Source organism: Parasteatoda tepidariorum, chromosome 11, assembly GCF_982258835.1.
Source record: "Parasteatoda tepidariorum strain Cologne lab strain chromosome 11, Ptep-v5.0, whole genome shotgun sequence".
Taxonomy (NCBI): domain Eukaryota; kingdom Metazoa; phylum Arthropoda; class Arachnida; order Araneae; family Theridiidae; genus Parasteatoda; species Parasteatoda tepidariorum.
In genome coordinates this window covers 71,001,691-71,012,590 of record NC_141765.1, presented here as the reverse complement: position 1 = coordinate 71,012,590, position 10,900 = coordinate 71,001,691, and the positions used below count along the sequence as shown (strand labels likewise).

General features: G+C 32.1%; 1 non-coding gene across 1 annotated transcript; it reads right to left on the bottom strand.

The window, feature by feature from the left end:
* Positions 1–10,229: 10,229 nt before the first annotated feature.
* Positions 10,230–10,302, bottom strand: TRNAT-CGU (transfer RNA threonine (anticodon CGU)). Its single transcript has one exon. It is a non-coding gene; the product is annotated as a tRNA-Thr (tRNA).
* Between the last annotated feature and the right edge of the window lie 598 nt (positions 10,303–10,900).

The window sequence follows — 10,900 nt, the reverse complement described above, 5'->3', positions numbered from 1 at the left end:
ATGCAAGACCACACAGAGCTCGCATTGTTGATGATTATCTTCAACAGGAAACAATTACTCGCATGGAGTGGCCAGCTCGATCCCCGGACTTGAATCCTATCGAGCACGTTTGGGATGCTCTAGGGAGGCGTGTATCTGCCATCAATCCGCCCCCTCAGACCCTTGCCACGCTTGCAACTGCTTTACAAGAGCAATGGCTCTCACTTCCTATTGAACTGATAGACCGCATAATTGAAAGCATCACACATCGCTGTTTGTGCTGTATTGCTTCTAGAGGCAATCATATTCCATATTAAAGGTACTTTTTCTATTGCAAACCGATACTTCCAATTTGTTTATTTTATACATGTGCTAATTTCTATACTACTATTAATGTCTGATAATTTCTTTTTATGTTGTTTAATACCTTACTATGTGTTGTATATTGTGGGTAAGTTTCATAAAATTCCATGTGTAATTTCTTGAGTTATCGCGATTTTTGTGAATTTTCCTTAATTTATGATAACCAGTGTATATATATATATATATATATATATATATATATATATATATATATATATATATATATATATATATATATATGCCATTATTTTATATTTACCTATAATTTTCAAGCTCAGCTCCTTTTATTTTCACAGTCTATCTAAACACGAGGTCAAGGTGCAAAGTTAAAATTACTGACTTATTAATTGGGGTACAATGGGCTATTGGCGACGATCTGAGAAACAGACCTGAGGATGATTCGAAGACATGACATCGCAATTTTAATCCTCTGCGGAGGGAAAGTCTCCCCTGCTTTGGTAGCCCAACAACCTGCATGCGAAGTCGAACACTTAATGGTAGAACAGTTTAACGAGGACCGCACACCCTCGGTCCCTAATCAAGCTGATCAAAGTGGTTACCCCCCCCCGCTTACTGACAGCAGCTCAGTGATGTTTGACTTCGATGTTCTACTGAGAAACGTGTCATTACGATCACTGCGGAACTTCTAAATATATAGAATGGTCCTTATTCTCGTAATATTAACATATAATTTTGAAACTTATTCAAATACATTTTTACCATGCCAGACCACAAATTTATAAGGGAATTAGGGACCGCTCGATAGGGGATCATAGGTTTCGCCCCATGCAAGTCTGTGAAAATGATGTTTCGTTAACAAGCCAGATTGCTAAGTTCCCGTTTTTTATAATGAAGCGCAAATCTGATAATCCAAAAACCTCGTGTTCGAATCCCGGGACTGTCTGCCACATAGTATGTAAATAAAACTTCTGAATATCTGCTCATGATTTTTCAAATTTTTTTTACAGAAATACAAATCTTTTCTTTCTTTCTTTTTTTAGTGTAAAGTAGTTTGAAAAAATATTTTCAATTATCTATCTTAGTAATACTCTTAATAAAAAAAGCAGCGAAAAACTCAGAATTTTTTGTTTGAAGATTTCTTTAGTTCTCATTGTGCCTATATTTTGCTTTTATAATAACCTATAATTTTTAAGTTTGGCCCCATAAATGAGTACAACATAACGAGAACAATTAATAGGCGAATTATTTGTGGCATAAAGTCCTAACGGTAATGTTAATATTTCTTTCATAATATAAGAATTTAGCTCATGTTTTCAATATACATAATGTCCTATATCTTCGCCTAACTATTCTTTCGAATCTTGGTCAGATACATTGTTAGATAGTGGAACACTACTACGCCAAGACACAAAATTCTAAACCAATTAGGAACTGCACATTAAGGAATAAAAGGGTCAAATCCGTGGAAAGGAGTTTGATTTGCTGTTAACAGTCAGGTCTCGTGGTATAGAGTGAAGTTCCATACTGCTAATCCCAAATGCGCGAGTTCGAATCCCGAGGCTGTCTGTCATATGGGGCCAAAAACGAAAATATAAATATTAACTACATTTTTCTTTTTTGCAAAATTAAAAGCATTTTTTTCTTTTATCTGATGAACTGTTGTTAATGTCGTCGGCTATTAAGGCAGAGGGGGTGCGATTGTTCTTGTTTTCCAACAGCGCCATCAATGGCCAAGAATTCGACTTCCGCCACACACATACGTCACACCCGTTTATAGGGTGGACCCATTCATACATCGATCCACAGATAGTAATTTTGACCTGAACCAGAGAGTGATGAATCTCCAATTCAGTACCCCCAGAGGTATAATTTGTTATGGGAACATGAAGGTTTTTATGATCAGACAGATTTAGCGTACATCAGCCACCATTTACTACACCGAGAGTTATAGGCCAGCTGGATTCGGTACAGCGTCCTGACAACCAAGTTATCCCGGCCCATCAGATGAATTGACTTGGAAGATTGATTCCCGTTCACGAGCCAGATCATCACGGTCCCGCGATGTATATTAAAGCTCCAAACTGTTAATCGGAAAAGCACGAGTTCGAATCTTTTATTCTTTTTGTACACAGAAATGACTATATTTTCCTATACATTTATTACAAGATAACTAAACAAGATGAAAAGCCTCAATTTTATTGGGACATGAGGATTCTAATTCTAAGTTCAATATTCCTTTTTAGTAGAAGAATACAGCTCATGTTCTAAATATGCATTCAGGGCTATATCTTCATCCAATATTTACTTGCAATTTTGAATCTTGGTCAGTTTTATTGCTTTATTGTACGACCCTACCATACCAAGCCACAAAATTATAGACGGATTTAAAACCACACAGTAGGACATAATATAGTTGCGCTCTATGTAGGTCTGGAGAAATGATTTGGATGTTTGATTTCCCGTTAACTAGCCAGTTCACCACGGTTCCGCGGTATAGGTACTTTTTTAGGTACTTTATTTTCGTCGCACTAGAGCTGAATGCCGACCGGCCTGTGTAGGGGGCAGGGAACTGTCCTTACATCCGAAAGGTCCTGAGTTCGAATCCCGGGCAAGGCACGGATGCTTCTTCCTCTCTCTGCGTGTTCTATGTCCTTTCTCCTTTGTGTGTGAATGAATGTGTGTGAATGTGACCCGCCCTATAAACGGGTTGTGGTTGTGTGAATGGCGTGGCAGAAGTCGAATTCCTGGCCATAGATGGCGCCACTGAAAACAGGAACAATCGCACCCCCACCCCCACTGCCTAAGCAGGCATACGACAAAAAAAAACTAGAGCTGATTAATCGATTATAGGAGACCGTCTAGGAAACATTCTCTGAGAATAATCCGAAGACCTGCTATCGCAATTTTTATCCTCTGCAGAGGGCGGGATGGATCCACTGCTTTGGTAGCCGGACGACCTGCTCACGAGGTCGAGCACTTTAAGGTTGAAAAGTTTAACGAGGACCGGTACCGCGCACCCTCGGTCCCTACGCAGGCTGATCAAAGTGGTCACCCACCCGCTTACTGACAGCAGCCAGTGATGTTTGACTTTGGTGTTCTATTGGGAACTGTGTCTTTACGATCAATCTACTACGGAACTCCGTGCACTGTGAAAGATTTCGACCTATGTTGCACCAAACTTTGGTATTCATTTGCTTGCTACATGAAGCGGTGCTCAATTTTACTATGTATTGGTGGTTTCACAAATAACGGAAGAAGGTTGCACCAAAAATGGGGTTTGTGAAAAAACATAAAAACAGGGTAAGATTGCACCAAAAATAAGTGCTTTGAAAGGAACTAAAAGAGAAGGAAGGTTGCACCATGATTTGGTATTTTTTAAGGGAAGTAAAAGCGAGTAAGACTGTACCATCATTATGTATTTTTTAAGTGCTAAAAAGCAGAGAAAGTTATCATTAAAAGAAATCATTATTAAGTATTTATAAAAAAGGAGGAGAAAATTGTATCATAAATTGATATTTTATTAATCCTAAATTAAGAGAAAAGATGCTATCATAAGTGGGTTATTTAATTAAACCAAATATGGATCGCTTATACTTTAGTGTAACTTTTCTTTATTATTTAGTATGCAAGTAGAGCACTATATTTATATTAATTAAATTATAATTTAATTATTTAAATCTATAAAAATAGAAAAAATCATTTTTATTTTAGATGTGTTATGTAATTAATTTTTTATGTGTTATGATGTGTTATGTAATTAATTTTTAATATTTTTTTTCTTTCTTCACATCGATATATTTGTAAAATTAAAAATGAATTAAAGAATAATAATTTTAAGCTGAAGCAAATTCTTATTGCTACGTATTCTGAAATTACTTTGTTATTAAAAATGAAAATTAAGAAATGTAAAAATAATTTCATAACTTGGAAATAATTGCAAAAAATATACAGATCTAGATCATTATTCAAACATAATTTATTCATTTACAATCACCTTGATGTTTGTATACATAGACAGAATGTAATAATTTTTATGCAAAATAATAATCTTAAAATTTAAATGTATCATACTTTTTACACATTTTTACATATCACAGCATTCATGAGAAAAATACAAAATATTTAATCAAAAGTATGATAGATAAGTATGTTTTTGTTACAAAGAGAGTACATTCAATTCAAACTTATTTTTAATTTACAGCAATTTCAAATAAAAATTATGTTATCATAAGCCTATATGTTTACAGTTTTGAAATTTGGGATCATCTGAAAATAATTTTCAATATTTTAATAGGATACTAAATTTCTTGATATAATCTTCCTCATCTGAATTAAAATTAACTAAATTACTCTTTCATAAGCATAATTTGCTACCTGATAAAAAGATTAAAAATTCACTTCGTTTGGAAAAAAATGGTGATTTTACAAATTAGTAAATGGTGGTGGTTACTTGAAAAAAAAAAGCAATATTTTAATTACATATTCATTATTATATGTCTTTGAGATTTATTTCATTTTCATAGATCGGGTTACTGATACTTATAGGGTTTTCAGAGTAAGTTCATATTTGCAAGGTATTATCTGGGTAGCTTAAGTGGTAAGAGCTTGATCTTTAAAGTAAAACTAAGGTTCCAAATTTGATTCCTCAGTTGGAAAAATTTTATTTGCATATTATGATATATAAAGTTAAGTACATGACTTGAACTAAAATTTATTAAACTGGAAATAATATAAAAAAGTAGTGTGCATATGATATGATACATAAAATTTAAAATTGTCAAACTTTTTAATAAATAATGTTCCTCATGAGAAAATGTGAATTGAAATACATGCAGGGCGACCCAGCAAAAAATTTGCAGAAGGAACTGTCAACTGTTAAAATATTAAATAAACAATATGATCATCACTTGGATTGATCAAAGAGTTCGTGTTAAGTTTAAGAGGGCGGGATAAGGCTGTTGATGAGCTCACAAACAGTATTCAACCAGGTGGAACGGTGGGGTTTAGTAGTGTGATGCAACAAATTGCTATTCCCAAGAGTCGCAAGTTTAAAACCAGGCAAAGGCTAATTTTTCGAAATTATTGTTAAAAATAATATTTTTTAAATTTTTTTTACGATGTTGTAGCTTGAATGAAATATTCTTCTGCTTAATGTTACATTTTTAAGTGCGTATATCATAAGAGTGTTAAATTTAAGAAATTGTTGCTCACTGTATAAGGTCTCATATCTTCCCTTAATATTAATCTATAATTTTCAAACTCAGTCAGATGTCATATTGTGACATATTATACTGTACAACCGATTTTTGTTTTTATATTAGCTTATAATTTTCAAATTGTGCGCCATTTATTGTTATAACATACCGAAACACGAGGACAAGCCGCAAATTTATAGACGAATTTGTTGGGGCACCAGGGAACTAATTGTATGTCAATGTACTCGCTTTATGATCCACGAATATAGCACATGTTCTAAATATACAGAATGACTTATATCGTCTCTATAATATTAACGACTAATTTTGAAACTTGGTTAGATATATTGTTATATCGTACCACATGACTACGCTAAAATACAAAATTGTAGATTATTCAGTGGCCGCACAACAGTGCATAATACGGTTCGCTTTATGCAAATCTGATGAATTGATTGAGAAGTTTGATATCATTCAACCAGCCAGATCATTCCCGTGTAGTGAATGGTGACGGGTGAACTTAAAATCTGTCGGGTCACAAAGTCCTCCATGTTCTCATAACAAATCAATACCTCTGGGGGAACTGAATTGGAGATTGATCATTCTCTGGTTCAGTTCAGAATTACGATCCGTGTATGAATGAATGGATGAACGAATAGGTCCGCCCTATAAACAGGTGTGACGCATAGGTGCGGCAGAAGTCACATTCTTGGCCTTAGATGGCGCCACTGGAAAACATCAAGGTCCCGCGGTGTAGAGTGAAGCTTCAAATTTCTAATACGAAAAGCTCGAATCTAGAGGCTGTCTGTCTTAGGGAGACAAAATAGAACAACTCAAACATTTACTACAGAATTTAAAAAAAAAATTCCTTCGTTTCTTGCAGGGAATTAATTTTTGAAAAATATTTTAAATTATCGCTCTCAGTACTTCCCTTCATTAAAAAAAAAAAAAAAAAAAAAAACAGCGGGACTCTTTGAAAAATTTACAAAGATTTCTTTTGTTCCATTTATATACACAAATGCCTAGATTATTTTGGTTAATAAGTCGGTTAATCAGTTGGCCCTCTTAATTATTGGCTAATAAGTCGAAAAAAACTTATTAACCAATAATTTTCAAGCTTAATCCTATTTAATATTGCAGCATAACTAAACACGATGACAAGCAGCAAATTTTTAGGTGAATTAGTTGGAGCACTAGGAGCCAAATTTCAAGATCAATATTCTCTTTATGATAGAAGAATACGGCCGAGGACTTCCCGTGTAGTAAATGGTGACAGGTGCGAGTTAAACCTCGCACCTGTCACCACAAAGTCCTCCATGTTCTCATGGCAAATCAGTACCTCTGGGGGTACTGAGTTGGAGATTGATCGTTCTCTGGTTCAGGTCAAAATTGCGATGATGAATGAATGGGTTCGCCCTATAAATGGGGTGTGACGCAAAGGTGTGGCAGAAGTCGAATTCTTGGCCATAGATGGTGCCACTGGAAAACAAGAATAATCACATCCCCTCTGCCTTAATGGCCGACAACAACAACAATAGAAAAATATAGCTCATGTTCTAATTATGCAATTAACAATTGCACCTAATTGCCTAAGCAGTTGGAAATTCATTTCTGTAATTTTTCCAAATATTCAATTAAATCATGAAATTAGTTTAAGGAAATATATAAGTTTTATCCAATTATTTAGTACAAACTCATTTCCATTGTCAACCTTCAAAATTATTAGAAATTTCGTTAAAGACAAGAGCGAAAAAAAAGGGTGATTTTAGTTATTATCAACTCACACAAAAAATAATGATAATCATAAAATCTTTTTGCTTCTTTGAGAAAACTAACTTATCAACACATTATCAGGAGTAAGATTTATTATTTTTGTATGATGTAGAGATAAAAAAGAATTGTTTTAAAAATGGATACCCCCAAAACAAATATTTTTTTCAATGAATTATCAAAGTTTTACAAAAAATACTTTGACTCTTTGGTTTTATATTTTATTCTGAACTTTGCCATTATAAGCATTAGCATTAATATAAGTATTAGAACTTTCTTTTCTTTCAGGTAATATTTAATAATTTAAGCATATTTAATGCTACAGAAAATTTAAAAGAACAAATAAAGGGTGAGTAATAGAAATTACGCTTTTTCGATATGAATTTCTATTTTGATATCAAATCACATGTATGTCAGTACAATTTAATTTAGAATTTTTTGAGCTGTACAGTTCGCAAAATGAAATACGGAACTCATCATTCTGTAACTCAATCTTAATGGTTCGAGGGGGAGACCTCAAATATGCTAATTAATCAGTGCAGACGACGAAATCAGACACAAAAACGTAGTTTCTCTGACTAAACATGCTGTGTTTTCGACGGATTCTTGTCGCAGGCCGGAATAGCCTGGTCGGTAGGGCGCTAGGCTCATATCCAAGAGGTCGTGGGTTCAATCCTCGCCGGCTGAAGACTCCCCGTGTAGTAAATGGTGACTGATGCACGTTAAATCTGTCGAATCTCAAAGTCCTCCATGTTCCCACAACAAATCAATACCTCTGGGGGTACTGATCCAGGAGTTTCCTTGTCTTCTGGATTGGTTCAAAATTGCAAGGCTACGGAGTAGAACGTAAGTAGTCGTAAACCCATGAAATTGGGTCGGCTGTTCAACGACGGTTATAAAATAAAATATGTTGTCGCAATCTGCGAGTTATGGTCTGCGAATACTTTGGTCAGGAGAGCGAACCTAAATTTGGACCTCTTAATGTAAATTATTTCACCATATCTCGAGAACTTATAAAACGAAAAAATTTTGCTCAGAATTATAAAATTCGTTTATCCAAAAAAAAAAAAAAAATTAAATAAATAAATAAATAAATAGAAATAAAAAATGAAAATAAATAAATAAAATAAAAATAAATAAATCATGCAAAAAGTAATTTTTAGTAAATATTTATTATTTTATTTAATAATAGTCAAAATATTTTGAATTGTAAGATATAAAATTTTTTTATACCATTTTAAAGAATGCAATTTTAAATGGCGAAATAAAAATTTGAGATGAATCGGTCAAATAGATCATGAGAAATCAAATTTGAAAATTATGACTTGTTCAAAGTTTGATTTCTCAGGAACTACTCGATTGACTTAGCTTAAATTTTGTATTTCGCCATTTAAAATTGCATTCTTTAAAAAAATTATGTTAGAATTTGTATACCTTAGTATTCAAAATATTTTTGACTATTATTAAATTAAATAATGAAAAATAATAAATATATACTAAAAGTTATTTTTTGTATTAAACTATTTTTGGATAAACGAATTTTATAATTCTGTGCAAAGATATTGTCGATATATTGTGAAGTGCGCTAAATGTAAAACTAAGATTAAAGGATCCAAATAAATTTTTACCACGAGCGAAATAGTTCTTGAAAAGACAGTAGGATTCTGTAAATGGTAATTTTTTTAGGAATTTAACAAGGATTATTTATTAAAAAAACTATTAAGAAAAAGTACTTTTTTTTTTTAAATTTACGAGCGAAAATGTTAAAGCAAAATTTTTAACACTTTTAAGCTTTTATTTTTCTGGTAACTAAAGCTAAAAAAAAAATTTCCGATAAAAAAAAGGTCGGTTAGTAAAAATTAGTTGTTTTGCAATTTCAAATATTTTTTGTCATAAATAAATTTAAAACAATATACATATTTTTTTAACACTTAAATTTTTTAAACTCTCTCCGTTTTGTGGTTTAACACGTTTTCCCTGCTTAAGTCAAAAATAGACGAAAATAGTTAGGGTATTGTGTACAAACACTTCGCATCAATAAATTGCCAAAAAATCAAAACATAATAAAAAATAAAAAAATAAATAAAAAAAAAAATATATATATATATATATATATATATATATATATATATATATATATATATATATATATATATATATATATATATATATATATATATATATATATTATAGATATCTTTCTGTTCCCTTAATATTAATAAATAAAGAGCGTCATTCAACTTCATCACTACTGTCCTAATAACAAGATATACTATTTTTAATTGGGAAAATTACTATTGCTATTTTCACTTATTTCCTTCTGCGAAGGGCAATATGTCTTATTTAGCCATCTGATGGCGCCACCTGCGCTTCCAAAAGTAGAAGGTGAAGAACATTAAAAGAAGAATTTTAGAGAACGTAGGACTAATAACAACCTCAATATTTAATGCCAACTACTATGTTAGTGCTGCCATCTATTTTGAACTAAAATTGATATGTGTTGGATATATAAGAACTTCGCATTAATTTTATATTCATAAGCATCAAATTAACACTATAAACACACCCTATGACTATGACTTACACTTATTTCTCTCAAGGAAAAAATTAAAAATTTTGTTTGTTATCACAATTTTCAGCTTTCAAAAGCAGTGAGTAAATTAATGAGTTTGGGTAATAACAAGGAGGTAAGACGTAACGCAATGTTCAATCTATTTTATTCATATTTGTTGATAATTGTTTGAAACTTTTATCATAGAGATTTTAAGAATTATAGACCGAATTAAAGAAACCTTAACTTCCGAATTAAAACTTGGAACTAAGTTTTAAATTAGAATAAATGAATGTCAACAGATTAATATAGGTATTTAGATGGAAAATCTTGCCATCGTAATCACATTTTAATTCATCAGAATTACAGTTTCCGCGATTGTCTTCCAAAATTGTTTCCTATCATCACCCAGCCACCAGTGAGGTTCGAACTCACGACCCCTGGTTTACGAGACCAGTGCTCTAACCACTGAGCTATGGTGGCCACACTGCTTTGAAATTTTTTGTAATTGGAATACATAGCGGAAAACAAATAATAGGAGTAATATAAATGAAAGATTACGATGAAAAAAGACTGTTAAATGAATGGAAACAAAATAAATAGATAAAAACTCAACCTAACTCAAAACTAAAAATATGGAATAATATAACCTTTACATTTTTCACACTATAACGAAAGTTAAAGGTTGGTGGAAAAACTTAAATTATTATTTTTCATGTACCTTTATGTTATGTATTTTAGCGAAATATATATAGATATATAGATATTCATAACTATCTATCTATAGTCGAAATTGCCCTTGCAGTCTATCATGAAACCTTAAAGGGCAATCCTTATGGAACAAATGTTACAATTCAGTTGTTACGGAGCTAACTGACTAATTGTGTTTCCAATTTACCACTTTTAATTAAATAGTGATAAGAGGTGTTTACTGGAAAAATTATCAGTGGTGTAATTATAAGGAAAGGAAGATAAGTTTAGATTTATTTTTACTAAATAGCTTTGTATTTTAATTGCAAATTGGAGAAAATTAAAATAATTATAGTACTGGTATGTGGGGAAACTAGCATTTTAGAAGAAC